This window comes from Mytilus trossulus, chromosome 4, assembly GCF_036588685.1.
Source record: "Mytilus trossulus isolate FHL-02 chromosome 4, PNRI_Mtr1.1.1.hap1, whole genome shotgun sequence".
NCBI classification, from domain to species: Eukaryota; Metazoa; Mollusca; class Bivalvia; order Mytilida; family Mytilidae; genus Mytilus; species Mytilus trossulus.
In genome coordinates this window covers 51,452,314-51,469,728 of record NC_086376.1, presented here as the reverse complement: position 1 = coordinate 51,469,728, position 17,415 = coordinate 51,452,314, and the positions used below count along the sequence as shown (strand labels likewise).

The 17,415-nt window shown below is 33.3% G+C and overlaps 1 long non-coding RNA gene across 1 annotated transcript in view; it reads left to right on the top strand.

Annotated features, from left to right (window-relative positions):
• LOC134715484 (uncharacterized) overlaps positions 1–15,708 on the top strand; it is a 65,025-nt gene extending 49,317 nt beyond the window's left edge. Inside the window, exon 3 of the long non-coding RNA XR_010106729.1 lies at positions 13,728–15,708. This is a non-coding gene — a long non-coding RNA (uncharacterized LOC134715484). The remainder of the gene's footprint in view (positions 1–13,727) is intronic.
• The last annotated feature ends 1,707 nt before the right edge of the window (positions 15,709–17,415 follow it).

Here is a 17,415-nt window from a genome sequence, read left to right as displayed (position 1 = left end):
GCAAAATTTGGTGCTCAATTCCTCATTATTTGAGCAATTTTTTCACCGATCAACTAGAATATTCATCAAAGAATTACACTTGCCATCAGGCCACATTGAGTCCACACAAATACTATAGGCAACCATGAAATTGAACTGTATTCAGTGGTAATGAATTTAAAAGTTTCTTTTGTCAAATACTAAATAAAAGTTTTCATTGGTAACTTTCAAGAAGTTAGAACTGGTAAAAAAGGGTGACTCATTTATTAAACTAAAGACCAGCCTACATTTACTTTAAGTTATCAATTTTACCCCAAGGGTGACTGGGGAATAGAAATATGGTCACTTGGTCATCTGACCGGCAGTAAAACCCTGACCAGGCCAGGCTGTCCAGGATGTACAAGTACTCAGCCAAATCTGATCAGAAGGGGGACCTGAAATTTGATGCTTTGATCTGTAGTAAATATATTTGAAAATCAGAAAATTCAAGAAGTATTGGCATATTTATAGTTTACAAGTAGAATATCAGAGACATGAAATTTTGGTTTCTGAGCTTTGTTTTGGTTGAGTGCATATGAATGTTACAGAAGCTGAATTTTGACAATCCTCGAGAATTTGATAATCCCTTCAGGCAATTGGGTACTGCAGAGAGGGTTTTTCTGTTTGACCGCCAACACAATCAGAAAAATTCTGCCTAGGTATCTTAAACCCAAAAGTGATTATCTGGTTCTCGAGGATTAACAAAATTCAGCTTCTATAAGCGTCAATATGCACTCAACTAAAACAAAGTTCAGAACCCAAAATTTTATGGTGCTGATTTTCAACTTGTAAACTAGATACAGGTATGGCAATACTTCTTTAATGTCCTGATTTTCAAATATGCTTGCAAACGGCTTCAGATTTAAGGTACCCATTTTGACAAGACTTGGCTAAATAATTGTACATCCTTCACTGCCTGGCCTTATAGAAAATTGGGTACATGTTAAACATCACATCATGATATCATTCGACAGAATTACCCTCATGAAATAAAATGTCTGAATTTTTGCTGAGTTTTGCTGAATAGGTTCTGGACCCTAGCTGAATGCATGCTGAACCAAATTTTGGGATCTGAAAAAGTGCTGAAGCACTTTTTCCAAATTCTGAACAAATACTGAAAAGTTACTGGAATGTTCAGATTTGCTGAAAAAGTGCTGTAACATTTTCTGAAAAGTTCAGACTGTGCTGAAAAATTCAGACATTGCTGAACTGAAGCTGAAAATAATCTGAACTGTTCAGTTATTTCTGAACTCCTCAGACAAACATCTGAAACTATGCTGAAAACTTTTTGATATCTTTGAACAGTGCTGAATTTTTCAGAACAGCCCTGAAATGTTTCTGAACAGATTTTTAAGATCCTGAAATGTTCAGAAACAATACTGAAATCATTCTGAGCAGAATTAATACTTGCTTAATTTTTCAGAAAGACATCTGAAAATGTGTAGAACTATTCAGACAGTGTTGAATTGTTCAAAACAGCTAAAAAAAACTTTCTGAAATGATAGAAAGCTGAACTGTTCAGAACAGTTCTAAGAGCTTATATGAACAGATTAGCCAGATGCTGAACTGTTCAGACAGAATATTGAAAATCTTCTGAAAATAATACAAACAAGAATGTGTCCACAGTACACAGATGCCCCACCCACACTATCATATTCTATATTTAGTGGACCTTGAAATTGAGGTAAAACTCTATTTTGGCATTAGATCATTAGGAACATGTATACTAAGTTTCAAGTTGCTTGGACTTCAAGTCTTAATAAAAAACTACATTGAACAAAAACTTTAACCTGAAGAGGGACAGACAGATGAATGGACGGACAAACAGACAGACGAACAGACCTGAAAACATAATGCCACAGGCCTCTACTATCGTAGGTGGGGCAAAAAAAATATTTTAAAAACTTTTATATCAGATTAGAGCAGAATACATGTACACCAAAGACCACCAAACTGAAGTTGTTTTTTTAATCACACATGTTACATGAGTTGATCTGAAGTCAATTGGCATAAACAACGTAAACAATTCATTTTTAGAGCAGAGTTATTGATATAACATATAAGCATTGTGACATATGATTTTTAAGGGAAAGTTTGAGAATTTGGATCGTATCTTTTTGAGATATTAGCCAATCAGTAAAATCAAATATATTCGAAGTGAAATTAGTTTATATATAAACAAATAAAAAATCTCAAAATCATTAACTACATGTACCAAAAAAAGGGGGTGTGTGGCATTAAGGATTCTCCCACTCAGGGGCACCCAAATGTAATCATGTCCCCAGGTACCTGTGAAATCTACAATAAACAATTAAATAAGCTGACTTTCTGTTTAAAGTCATGAGTACTCTATTAATAATGTTACATTAAAAACTGAAGAACTTATATCATTGACTCAATTACAATTTATAACAAGTTTGTTGTTTCTGTAATAAATTTCCTTTCTTTAAAAGTCATGATTCCCCAACTTGCAAAACATAATCTGTTCATTTTGGGGGCGAATTAACCAGGTCCGATTTGACTAGGTGCCGAACTGTCTATAACAGTGCCGATTTGACAAGGTGCCGGAATGTCTAGAATTCATTTATATGAAGACTTGAGAGGTAACCAAGGTCCTATGTTATATTAAAATATTGACACCGGAGGTCTTGCCACGTGTCAATGTGTCTTGGTGTCGAAGTATTAATAAAAATTCAAAATTTGAAAAGGGAACTTACGTTGAAATTATTTGCTATTTGTTCTATAGCCTATCCGTTTTTGCTGGTGCACTGCCAGTGTTAATTTTATCTGTAGAAGAAGTTTTCTGAATCTCTCTCCAAGTTCTTTAATATGCCTTACTTAATTGTATTTCGGCATAAAAAAAGAACTAAGAAAAATATCAGATAAGTCAATCGTTGTTGTTGTAAACTAATACAGTGTTAATTACAAGCATTGATAGTACAGCCAGTTATATAGGGAGTTAAAACGTTTTCATGATCTAAGCTGGTCCCCTGCTGGCTATTACACTATGTTCGTAGAAAGTAGATACCAGTTTAATAAGTGAAACCTTTCTGAACCGGAAACGCATAATAAATTACGTCAACAAAAAAACTATTTAGGCGCCCTAAATACGATTTGTGAAATGATAGCTATATTTATCAGATAAGTATTTTACAGTTTGAACTGAAATGTTTATTGCTAATTTTAAATCTAATTTAAAGATTAAGTTTATTGAGACAATCTATAAATTCTATTTTTGAGAAAGTCAACACCAGAAAATAAATAAAAATGAAGAAAATCCTTGAAATGTTTATACTTTTTTCTCTTCCCTTCTAACTTTTTTTCTTTCATGATATCAAATCAATCAGTTTAAAAAATGGCATTTAAAAATTTAAAAAAAATCATAATTTATATTGAATTAGAAAATAAGTAAGACATTGGATTCTTTGTGGATTGTATTTTCTTGCAGGTGAAAGTCCTGCATCTTCCACAGAAACTTTTTGAAATTCAAGCAGAAATTGAACTGATCTAAGTTTGAAGCTCTGAAACTTCAATTTTGATTAATACAGAAAAAAAGAGAAGTTTACATATATATTTTAATCTGATTTTTATTTAATATACAAATGATTCTCAATTTCTGAATTAACAGAATTAAAAGTTCATGAATAATTCATGATTCACATTATTTGAAATAATTATCAGGATGTTGAAATTGGATTGATCAAGGATTTGTATAGTTAGATCTAACTATACAAATCCTTGGATTGATGATTTTCCCTATTAACATAAGAAAATTTCAAAGGGTTGAAGGACAGGAAAGAGTCCAAAAGACTTCTTTTATTAGTTGGAAAATAGAACAAGACACATATATTGTTAATATTGTTAATGTTACTGTTATAGATATGAAATGTTTCAAGTGAAAGACATGAGATTACATGTAGATTTACTGTAGTGCTCCTTTCGTGTGGTAACCTAACGGTGTACAATACTTGGCCCAAGTATCAACAGCAGCATGGGAGCTTTCACTTGGGACAATTATATGTTTATTATACAAAATATAAAAATAATTAAATGTGGCATGATTGATGCTGAGCAAACAATTCATGGATAAAAAAAAAAAAAAAAAACCCAGAGATTTAATAAACGGTCATTACTGGTCAGTTAAAGATTAAAATGGGCAAAATCTATACTGGAAATAATAAAAAAGACAAAGACACAACTAATTATTCTACTTCACATATGACACCATTGTATTTCTTAAATAATGTTTATTTGTTTTGGATAAAAAGTGTCTTTCAGACAGAATATTAAAAAGCTCAAATTGTCTAAATACCAATGGAAAATTTCCTGAATTATAACTGAAAATCATCTGAACCTTTCTTGAATTATAACTGAAAATGGTCTGAACACACCCTGAACAATAGCTGAAGACTGAATATTGGCTGAGTATAGATTAATTCAAATTTTTAGTGAATTTTTGCTTAAATATAGTTTTGTTTGTTGAACATTTTAGAAAGAAATGCTGAAAAGTTTACCTTAAGAGTCTTAGATGAACTTTAACTTAAGAGGTTCTGAATATTTCAGCAAGTTGTTCAGAAAGATTCAGAAGTAATGCTAATTATTTCTGAATATTTACTGTCAAAAATGTCTTGCTGAATTGTAACTGAAAGTTTGCTGAAAACTTGCTGGAATGTCCCAAATTCAGCCATCTTTAAGCACAAGGTTTTTTATAGGTTCTGAATATTTCAGAAAGGTGTTCAGAAAAATTCAGAATTAATGCTGAATTATTTCTGAATATTGCTGAATAGTTACTGAAAATGACTTGCTGAATTGTTACTGAAAATTTGCTGAAAATGTGCTGGAATGTGCCAAATTCAGACATTTTTAAGCAAAAGATTTTTAATAAATTCTGTAAAATTCAGCAAGGTGTTCAGAAAAATTCAGCATTTATGCTGAATACTTACTGAAAACGTACTGCTGAATATTTCCTGAAAATGTGCTGAAAACTTGCTGGAACGTGCCAAATTCAGGCATTTTTCAGAGAAGGGTTTACTAAATGTGTTCAGTAAAATTTCAGCATCCAGTTCAGAAAAAATTCAGAAAAATATTTTCATGAGGGTAGTGTTCTAAAAAATCTTTTTTTTTTTAACACCACAAAGATTTTTACCATGACATTTGGTATATATGGATGCAAAACCCATGATAAGGAAGACTTTTTTGACTGATAAAATGACTTGTCATAAGATGACTCATGTCGCAATGTTTTATTTTTATTTTTTATTGCTCAATCCACAAATTAGAGTCGGAGAATTTTCTATAGATCAATCAAAGGCTTACTTGATCAAACCTTATCAGATTTTATAAAGAGTTGTCTTTTCCTAGATGCATTACCTCCCAAGGCTGATGATTTTCATCTGGTTAGCTACTAACCTATAACTGGAGCAAGATTAATGAGTGCTAGTCCATGTCCACAGGCAAGGGGCCTCACACTACACCTAGGGTCCCTGCTAATCAGATCTGAGTCTACAGTTATGCCTAGGATACTAGATCCTAGTAACCATATGCTGTCACAATGAGGCGGGACTAAACTTAACGGTCACCAGGTCACCTAATGCAACCAGATATTTTGGCTGGATGAATATATATCATCCAGATTTCCAAGCTGGCGACAAATAATATTTTGCATTGAATCCAATGTCTATCCTTTCCTCACTTTATACTTTCATCATGGAGGAAAATAACAGCTTAAGCAATATTGATAGACAGATGCCAAGTGATAACTTTTGAAACCTACATGACATGTAAGCACACAGGAGATAATGAATGGAACACAGGAGACGATCAGCCAAGTGACGCCCCTAACACATTCTATGTAATCCTGGATACTACTGTGCTTTATGATTACCTCAAGTCACCTCTAACTTAACTTTCAGAGATCCTCTTATATGATCGTTTCTTCAAGTGTTGCTCTTTAACCCTGGCATGGCCGGTGTCAAATTATACTCAACATATACATGTACATGTATATACAACATGGGACTGTCTCTCCACAACATTGAATTTCTCATTGTTCTGTCCATCAAATCCTCCAAGCACTTACCACCTTGTGGTCTATCCTGTGTTTAGACTGCTCCCACCAGCTCACTATCAGTATTCATTGCATCTTTCTATTCAGCTTATAATGTAAACCAAGAAATAAGATAGACAATGAATAATATCTTATGGCAGATAAATCTCAAAGCACAGCTTTTATGTGTGACCCAAGACAAAAAATATTACAGCTTTTTATGAAAGCTAGTACTTTGTATATGAAATGACAAGCCAGGTAAAATCAAAAGGACAGAACTGGAAAGCAGAGACTAAATAACACTATACTTAAATAAAATGATTAAATTCAGTTCAATTCTCAATAATGATTATGTTTTTTTTTTTAAAGCGGCCATTTTGAAAATAGTCACCTTTTTTAATTTGAAATATAGATCAAAACAAAATCATGTTAAGTACACCAAATCATTAAAATATGTTGAATTTTGTGTTTCCAGCATCAAATCAACTTTGGGTTGTGTAATACTTGAAAATCATTTTAGAATGTATGACCGCCATCTTGAAATAAGCCACCATATTGAATTTTGAGGGTGGATCCATAGCTAATATTGCTCAGTACACAAAAATGTACCTTCATGCAAAATTTGGTGCTCAATTCCTCATTATTTGAGCAATTTTTTCACCGATCAACTAGAATATTCATCAAAGAATTACACTTGCCATCAGGCCACATTGAGTCCACACAAATACTATAGGCAACCATGAAATTGAACTGTATTCAGTGGTAATGAATTTAAAAGTTTCTTTTGTCAAATACTAAATAAAAGTTTTCATTGGTAACTTTCAAGAAGTTAGAACTGGTAAAAAAGGGTGACTCATTTATTAAACTAAAGACCAGCCTACATTTACTTTAAGTTATCAATTTTACCCCAAGGGTGACTGGGGAATAGAAATATGGTCACTTGGTCATCTGACCGGCAGTAAAACCCTGACCAGGCCAGGCTGTCCAGGATGTACAAGTACTCAGCCAAATCTGATCAGAAGGGGGACCTGAAATTTGATGCTTTGATCTGTAGTAAATATATTTGAAAATCAGAAAATTCAAGAAGTATTGGCATATTTATAGTTTACAAGTAGAATATCAGAGACATGAAATTTTGGTTTCTGAGCTTTGTTTTGGTTGAGTGCATATGAATGTTACAGAAGCTGAATTTTGACAATCCTCGAGAATTTGATAATCCCTTCAGGCAATTGGGTACTGCAGAGAGGGTTTTTCTGTTTGACCGCCAACACAATCAGAAAAATTCTGCCTAGGTATCTTAAACCCAAAAGTGATTATCTGGTTCTCAAGGATTAACAAAATTCAGCTTCTATAAGCGTCAATATGCACTCAACTAAAACAAAGTTCAGAACCCAAAATTTTATGGTGCTGATTTTCAACTTGTAAACTAGATACAGGTATGGCAATACTTCTTTAATGTCCTGATTTTCAAATATGCTTGCAAACGGCTTCAGCTTTAAGGTACCCATTTTGACAAGACTTGGCTAAATAATTGTACATCCTTCACTGCCTGGCCTTATAGAAAATTGGGTACATGTTAAACATCACATCATGATATCATTCGACAGAATTAGTGTTCTAAAAAATCTTTTTTTTTTTAAAACCACAAAGATTTTTACCATGACATTTGGTATATATGGATGCAAAACCCATGATAAGGAAGACTTTTTTGACTGATAAAATGACTTGTCATAAGATGACTCATGTCGCAATGTTTTATTTTTATTTTTTATTGCTCAATCCACAAATTAGAGTCGGAGAATTTTCTATAGATCAATCAAAGGCTTACTTGATCAAACCTTATCAGATTTTATAAAGAGTTGTCTTTTCCTAGATGCATTACCTCCCAAGGCTGATGATTTTCATCTGGTTAGCTACTAACCTATAACTGGAGCAAGATTAATGAGTGCTAGTCCATGTCCACAGGCAAGGGGCCTCACACTACACCTAGGGTCCCTGCTAATCAGATCTGAGTCTACAGTTATGCCTAGGATACTAGATCCTAGTAACCATATGCTGTCACAATGAGGCGGGACTAAACTTAACGGTCACCAGGTCACCTAATGCAACCAGATATTTTGGCTGGATGAATATATATCATCCAGATTTCCAAGCTGGCGACAAATAATATTTTGCATTGAATCCAATGTCTATCCTTTCCTCACTTTATACTTTCATCATGGAGGAAAATAACAGCTTAAGCAATATTGATAGACAGATGCCAAGTGATAACTTTTGAAACCTACATGACATGTAAGCACACAGGAGATAATGAATGGAACACAGGAGACGATCAGCCAAGTGACGCCCCTAACACATTCTATGTAATCCTGGATACTACTGTGCTTTATGATTACCTCAAGTCACCTCTAACTTAACTTTCAGAGATCCTCTTATATGATCGTTTCTTCAAGTGTTGCTCTTTAACCCTGGCATGGCCGGTGTCAAATTATACTCAACATATACATGTACATGTATATACAACATGGGACTGTCTCTCCACAACATTGAATTTCTCATTGTTCTGTCCATCAAATCCTCCAAGCACTTACCACCTTGTGGTCTATCCTGTGTTTAGACTGCTCCCACCAGCTCACTATCAGTATTCATTGCATCTTTCTATTCAGCTTATAATGTAAACCAAGAAATAAGATAGACAATGAATAATATCTTATGGCAGATAAATCTCAAAGCACAGCTTTTATGTGTGACCCAAGACAAAAAATATTACAGCTTTTTATGAAAGCTAGTACTTTGTATATGAAATGACAAGCCAGGTAAAATCAAAAGGACAGAACTGGAAAGCAGAGACTAAATAACACTATACTTAAATAAAATGATTAAATTCAGTTCAATTCTCAATAATGATTATGTTTTTTTTTTTAAAGCGGCCATTTTGAAAATAGTCACCTTTTTTAATTTGAAATATAGATCAAAACAAAATCATGTTAAGTACACCAAATCATTAAAATATGTTGAATTTTGTGTTTCCAGCATCAAATCAACTTTGGGTTGTGTAATACTTGAAAATCATTTTAGAATGTATGACCGCCATCTTGAAATAAGCCACCATATTGAATTTTGAGGGTGGATCCATAGCTAATATTGCTCAGTACACAAAAATGTACCTTCATGCAAAATTTGGTGCTCAATTCCTCATTATTTGAGCAATTTTTTCACCGATCAACTAGAATATTCATCAAAGAATTACACTTGCCATCAGGCCACATTGAGTCCACACAAATACTATAGGCAACCATGAAATTGAACTGTATTCAGTGGTAATGAATTTAAAAGTTTCTTTTGTCAAATACTAAATAAAAGTTTTCATTGGTAACTTTCAAGAAGTTAGAACTGGTAAAAAAGGGTGACTCATTTATTAAACTAAAGACCAGCCTACATTTACTTTAAGTTATCAATTTTACCCCAAGGGTGACTGGGGAATAGAAATATGGTCACTTGGTCATCTGACCGGCAGTAAAACCCTGACCAGGCCAGGCTGTCCAGGATGTACAAGTACTCAGCCAAATCTGATCAGAAGGGGGACCTGAAATTTGATGCTTTGATCTGTAGTAAATATATTTGAAAATCAGAAAATTCAAGAAGTATTGGCATATTTATAGTTTACAAGTAGAATATCAGAGACATGAAATTTTGGTTTCTGAGCTTTGTTTTGGTTGAGTGCATATGAATGTTACAGAAGCTGAATTTTGACAATCCTCGAGAATTTGATAATCCCTTCAGGCAATTGGGTACTGCAGAGAGGGTTTTTCTGTTTGACCGCCAACACAATCAGAAAAATTCTGCCTAGGTATCTTAAACCCAAAAGTGATTATCTGGTTCTCAAGGATTAACAAAATTCAGCTTCTATAAGCGTCAATATGCACTCAACTAAAACAAAGTTCAGAACCCAAAATTTTATGGTGCTGATTTTCAACTTGTAAACTAGATACAGGTATGGCAATACTTCTTTAATGTCCTGATTTTCAAATATGCTTGCAAACGGCTTCAGCTTTAAGGTACCCATTTTGACAAGACTTGGCTAAATAATTGTACATCCTTCACTGCCTGGCCTTATAGAAAATTGGGTACATGTTAAACATCACATCATGATATCATTCGACAGAATTAGTGTTCTAAAAAATCTTTTTTTTTTTAAAACCACAAAGATTTTTACCATGACATTTGGTATATATGGATGCAAAACCCATGATAAGGAAGACTTTTTTGACTGATAAAATGACTTGTCATAAGATGACTCATGTCGCAATGTTTTATTTTTATTTTTTATTGCTCAATCCACAAATTAGAGTCGGAGAATTTTCTATAGATCAATCAAAGGCTTACTTGATCAAACCTTATCAGATTTTATAAAGAGTTGTCTTTTCCTAGATGCATTACCTCCCAAGGCTGATGATTTTCATCTGGTTAGCTACTAACCTATAACTGGAGCAAGATTAATGAGTGCTAGTCCATGTCCACAGGCAAGGGGCCTCACACTACACCTAGGGTCCCTGCTAATCAGATCTGAGTCTACAGTTATGCCTAGGATACTAGATCCTAGTAACCATATGCTGTCACAATGAGGCGGGACTAAACTTAACGGTCACCAGGTCACCTAATGCAACCAGATATTTTGGCTGGATGAATATATATCATCCAGATTTCCAAGCTGGCGACAAATAATATTTTGCATTGAATCCAATGTCTATCCTTTCCTCACTTTATACTTTCATCATGGAGGAAAATAACAGCTTAAGCAATATTGATAGACAGATGCCAAGTGATAACTTTTGAAACCTACATGACATATAAGCACACAGGAGATAATGAATGGAACACAGGAGACGATCAGCCAAGTGACGCCCCTAACACATTCTATGTAATCCTGGATACTACTGTGCTTTATGATTACCTCAAGTCACCTCTAACTTAACTTTCAGAGATCCTCTTATATGATCGTTTCTTCAAGTGTTGCTATTTAACCCTGGCATGGCCGGTGTCAAATTATACTCAACATATACATGTACATGTATATACAACATGGGACTGTCTCTCCACAACATTGAATTTCTCATTGTTCTGTCCATCAAATCCTCCAAGCACTTACCACCTTGTGGTCTATCCTGTGTTTAGACTGCTCCCACCAGCTCACTATCAGTATTCATTGCATCTTTCTATTCAGCTTATAATGTAAACCAAGAAATAAGATAGACAATGAATAATATCTTATGGCAGATAAATCTCAAAGCACAGCTTTTATGTGTGACCCAAGACAAAAAATATTACAGCTTTTTATGAAAGCTAGTACTTTGTATATGAAATGACAAGCCAGGTAAAATCAAAAGGACAGAACTGGAAAGCAGAGACTAAATAACACTATACTTAAATAAAATGATTAAATTCAGTTCAATTCTCAATAATGATTATGTTTTTTTTTTTAAAGCGGCCATTTTGAAAATAGTCACCTTTTTTAATTTGAAATATAGATCAAAACAAAATCATGTTAAGTACACCAAATCATTAAAATATGTTGAATTTTGTGTTTCCAGCATCAAATCAACTTTGGGTTGTGTAATACTTGAAAATCATTTTAGAATGTATGACCGCCATCTTGAAATAAGCCACCATATTGAATTTTGAGGGTGGATCCATAGCTAATATTGCTCAGTACACAAAAATGTACCTTCATGCAAAATTTGGTGCTCAATTCCTCATTATTTGAGCAATTTTTTCACCGATCAACTAGAATATTCATCAAAGAATTACACTTGCCATCAGGCCACATTGAGTCCACACAAATACTATAGGCAACCATGAAATTGAACTGTATTCAGTGGTAATGAATTTAAAAGTTTCTTTTGTCAAATACTAAATAAAAGTTTTCATTGGTAACTTTCAAGAAGTTAGAACTGGTAAAAAAGGGTGACTCATTTATTAAACTAAAGACCAGCCTACATTTACTTTAAGTTATCAATTTTACCCCAAGGGTGACTGGGGAATAGAAATATGGTCACTTGGTCATCTGACCGGCAGTAAAACCCTGACCAGGCCAGGCTGTCCAGGATGTACAAGTACTCAGCCAAATCTGATCAGAAGGGGGACCTGAAATTTGATGCTTTGATCTGTAGTAAATATATTTGAAAATCAGAAAATTCAAGAAGTATTGGCATATTTATAGTTTACAAGTAGAATATCAGAGACATGAAATTTTGGTTTCTGAGCTTTGTTTTGGTTGAGTGCATATGAATGTTACAGAAGCTGAATTTTGACAATCCTCGAGAATTTGATAATCCCTTCAGGCAATTGGGTACTGCAGAGAGGGTTTTTCTGTTTGACCGCCAACACAATCAGAAAAATTCTGCCTAGGTATCTTAAACCCAAAAGTGATTATCTGGTTCTCAAGGATTAACAAAATTCAGCTTCTATAAGCGTCAATATGCACTCAACTAAAACAAAGTTCAGAACCCAAAATTTTATGGTGCTGATTTTCAACTTGTAAACTAGATACAGGTATGGCAATACTTCTTTAATGTCCTGATTTTCAAATATGCTTGCAAACGGCTTCAGATTTAAGGTACCCATTTTGACAAGACTTGGCTAAATAATTGTACATCCTTCACTGCCTGGCCTTATAGAAAATTGGGTACATGTTAAACATCACATCATGATATCATTCGACAGAATTAGTGTTCTAAAAAATCTTTTTTTTTTTAAAACCACAAAGATTTTTACCATGACATTTGGTATATATGGATGCAAAACCCATGATAAGGAAGACTTTTTTGACTGATAAAATGACTTGTCATAAGATGACTCATGTCGCAATGTTTTATTTTTATTTTTTATTGCTCAATCCACAAATTAGAGTCGGAGAATTTTCTATAGATCAATCAAAGGCTTACTTGATCAAACCTTATCAGATTTTATAAAGAGTTGTCTTTTCCTAGATGCATTACCTCCCAAGGCTGATGATTTTCATCTGGTTAGCTACTAACCTATAACTGGAGCAAGATTAATGAGTGCTAGTCCATGTCCACAGGCAAGGGGCCTCACACTACACCTAGGGTCCCTGCTAATCAGATCTGAGTCTACAGTTATGCCTAGGATACTAGATCCTAGTAACCATATGCTGTCACAATGAGGCGGGACTAAACTTAACGGTCACCAGGTCACCTAATGCAACCAGATATTTTGGCTGGATGAATATATATCATTTTTTTTTTTGAAGATGGCAAATCTGACTATGATTCGTTAAATTTAGGTAACTCAATATTTTAAACAACACAAACTTTCCGCAGCAAAATATACCACAGCGCCAACAAAGAAAGTGCAATGAAAAGAATTGAATTATTGTTTGAAACATCAAAAATGTTAAAGCTTCATGCATTGTTTTTATTTGAACCTTTGAAAAAAACCTATCAAAATAAAAACAGTGGCAGATATTACAGCACCTTAAAACTAGACTGGAAAGGTGAAAAATACCATAATGCTAATTTAACTGCATTTGGTTCTATTGTAGTGCCTAGCTTTTAATGATAGAAGAAGCTGTATGGTAGTAATATTCCATTAAAATGACTAGAGAATTCTTGATTACAATATTCATACTGCTTTCTACTTTCAGCACTATTGGATCTTGTTTTTACACCAATTCCGATTGGTGGATTCAACCAGAGTATATGTATGGAACAACACCCTTAGGAAGGAAATAGTCACAGATAATACCACACCCTCAAATGGACTTTTTATACGACCGCAAAATTTGAAAAAAATTTCGTCGTATATTGCTATCACGTTGGCGTCGTCGTCGTCGTCCGAATACTTTTAGTTTTCGCACCCTTACTTTAGTAAAAGTGAATAGAAATCTATGAAATTTTAACACCAGGTTTATGACCACAAAAGGAAGGTTGGTATTGATTTTGGGAGTTTTGGTCCCAACATTTTAGGAATTAGGGGCCAAAAAGGGCCCAAATAAGCATTTTCTTGGTTTTCGCACTATAACTTTAGTTTAAGTTAATAGAAATCTATGAAATTTTGACACAAGGTTTATGACCACAAAAGAAAGGTTGGGATAGATTTTGGGAGTTTTGGTTTCAACGGTGTAGGAATTAGGGGCCAAAAATGGACCCAAATAAGCATTATTCTTGGTTTTCGCACAATAACTTTAGTTTAAGAGAATAGAAATCAATGAAATTTAAAGACAAGGTTTATAACCACAAAAGGAAGGTTGGTATTGATATTGGGAGTTAAGGTCCCCACAGTTTAGGAATAAGGGGCCCAAAGGGTCCAAATTAAACTTTGTTTGATTTCATCAAAATTGAATAATTGGGGTTATTTGACATGCTGAATCTAACTGTGTATGTAGATTCTTTACTGTTGGTCCTGTTTTCCAATTGGTCTACATTAAGGTCCAAAGGGTCCAAAATTAAACTTAGCTTGATTTTGACAAAAAATGAATCGGTTGGGTTCTTTGATATGCTGAATCTAAAAATGTACTTAGATTCTTGATTATTGGCCCAGTTTTCAAGTTGGTCCAAATCGGGGTCCAAAATTAAACTTTGTTTGATTTCATCCAAAATTGAATAAATGGGGTTCTTTGATATGCCAAATCTAACTGTGTATGTAGATTCTTCATTTTTGGTCCTGTTTTCAAATTGGTCTACATTAAAGTTCAAAGGGTCCAAAATTAAACTTAGTTTGATTTTAACAAAAATTGAAATCTTGGGGTTCTTTGATATGCTGAATCCAATCATGTACTTAGATTTTTGATTATGGGCCCAGTTTTCAAGTTGGTCCAAATCAGGATTTAAAATTATTATATTAAGTATTGTGCAATAGCAAGTCTTTTCAATTGCACAGTATTGCGCAATGGCAAGAAATATCTAATTGCACAATATTGTGAAATAGCAAATTTTATTTTAATTAGAGTTATCTTTCTTTGTCCAGAATAGTAAGCAAGAAATATCTAATTGCACAATATTGTGCAATAGCAAGATTTTTTTTAAATTGGAGTTATCTCTGTTTGTCCAGAATCAACTTAAATCTTTCTTATATACAATATACAATGTATATTCACTTTTTACTACCAACTGATAAATTAAAATAATCTTTACCATTCAGTGATAACAAGCAGTTTTTTAACATCTTAATATTTTATGATGTATTTAAACGAGTAGTTATTGTTGCAAACTATATTAGAAATTTTAATTGAGATTAGTTTTGAAATAAGGGAAAGGGGAATGTGATTGAAAAAATTGGGTTCAATTTTTTTCATTTGAAATTTCATAAATAAAAAGAAAATTTCTTCAAACATTTTTTTGAGAGGATTAATATTCAACAGCATAGTGAATTGCTCTAAGAGAAAACAAAAATTTTAAGTTCATTAGAACAAATTCATTCTGTGTCAGAAACCTATGCTGTGTCAACTATTTAATCACAATCCAAATTTAGAGCTGAATCCAGCTTGAATGTTGTGTCCATACTTGCCCCAACCGTTCAGGGTTCAACCTCTGCAGTCATATAAAGCTACGCCCTGCGGAGCATCTGGTTTTTAAATTAGAGATAAAAGATTAAAAAATTTTGGATATCTACTTTTTTTTTTGAAGATGGCAAATCTAACTATGATTCATTAAAATTTAGAATAACTCAATTGTTTAAACAACACAAACTTTCCGCAGTAAAATATACAGCAGCGCCAACAAGGAATGTGCAATGAAAACAATTGAATTATTGTTTGAAACATCAAAAATGTTAAAGCTTCATGCATTAATTTTATTTGAAACTTTGAAGAAAAACCATCAAAATAAAAACAGTGGCAGATATTACAGCACCTTAAAACTAGACTGGAAAGGTGAAAATTACCATAATGCTAATAGAACCGCAATTGGTTCTATTGTCCAGCCTAGCTTTTAATGATGGAAGAAGCTGTATGGTAGTAATATTCCATTAAAATGACTAGAGAATTCTTGATTACAATATTCATACTGCTTTCTACTTTCAGCACTATTGGATCTTGTTTCACACCAATTCCGATTGGTGGATTCAGCCAGAGTATGTGTAATTGGAACAACGCCCTTAGAAAGGAAATAGCTGCAGATAATACCACACCATCAAATGGACTGGGAAAGTCTAAAATTTCCATAATATTAATTCTGTTGACTTGCCCAGGTCTTAATTGGACAAAAAACTGTACTATGGACTTTGTTTTAAATTAAAAATAAAAGATTAAAAAATTTTGGATATCTCCTTTTTTTTTTTTGAAGATGGCAAATCTAACTATGATTCATTAAAATTTAGAATAACTCAATTGTTTAAACAACACAAACTTTCCGCAGTAAAACATACAGCAGCGCCAACAAGGAATGTGCAATGAAAAGAATTGAATTATTGTTTGAAACATCAAAAATGTTAAAGCTTCATGCATTGTTTTTATTTGAACCTTTGAAAAAAAAACATCAAAATAAAAACAGTGGCAGATATTACAGCCCCTTAAAACTAAACTGGAAAAGGGGAAAATTACCATAATGCTTATTGAACCGCAATTGGTTCTATTGTCCAGCCTAGCTTTTAATGATTGAAGAAGCTGTATGGTAGTAATATTCCATTAAAATGACTAGAGAATTCTTGATTACAATATTCATACTGCTTTCTACTTTCAGCACTATTAGATCTTGTTTTACACCAATTCCGATTGGAAAGTCTAAAATTACCAACACAAACTTTTTAACTAGTTATTAGTTAAAATATTTACACGACTAACGTTTTATTGCCGCATATTATAAGGGACAAGCTTTGCCGATATGCATGTAATGAAAATTTTTAACAAGGTCGTAATTTTTATCAAAACATTTCATTCGAAAAGGAATATAACAATTTGTGAGATGAATGACTTTCCTATGAAATACTGGATTTGAGTATAGAATTTGTTTTTTTTCATATTTTTAACCACTTTGATGCAATTTACAATTTAAAATCAGTATAATAGCTGTCAGTCATGGTGTTTTGCTTCAATATCAAGACTGAACCCTGTCCGTTTACAGTTTTATAAACTTTTCCATCTTTATAGAATTATTGTACCCAGCACAAGCATTACTTTCCTATGACATACGGGATTTGAGTATAGAAGTTGTTTTTCTCATATTTTCAACCACTTTGAAGCAATTTACAATTTAAAATCAGTATTATAGCTGTCAGTCATGGTGTTTTGCTTCAATATCAAGACTGAGCCCTGTCCGTTTACAGTTTTATAAACCTTTCCATCTTTATAGAATTATTGTACCCAGCACAAGCATTACTTTCCTATGACATACGGG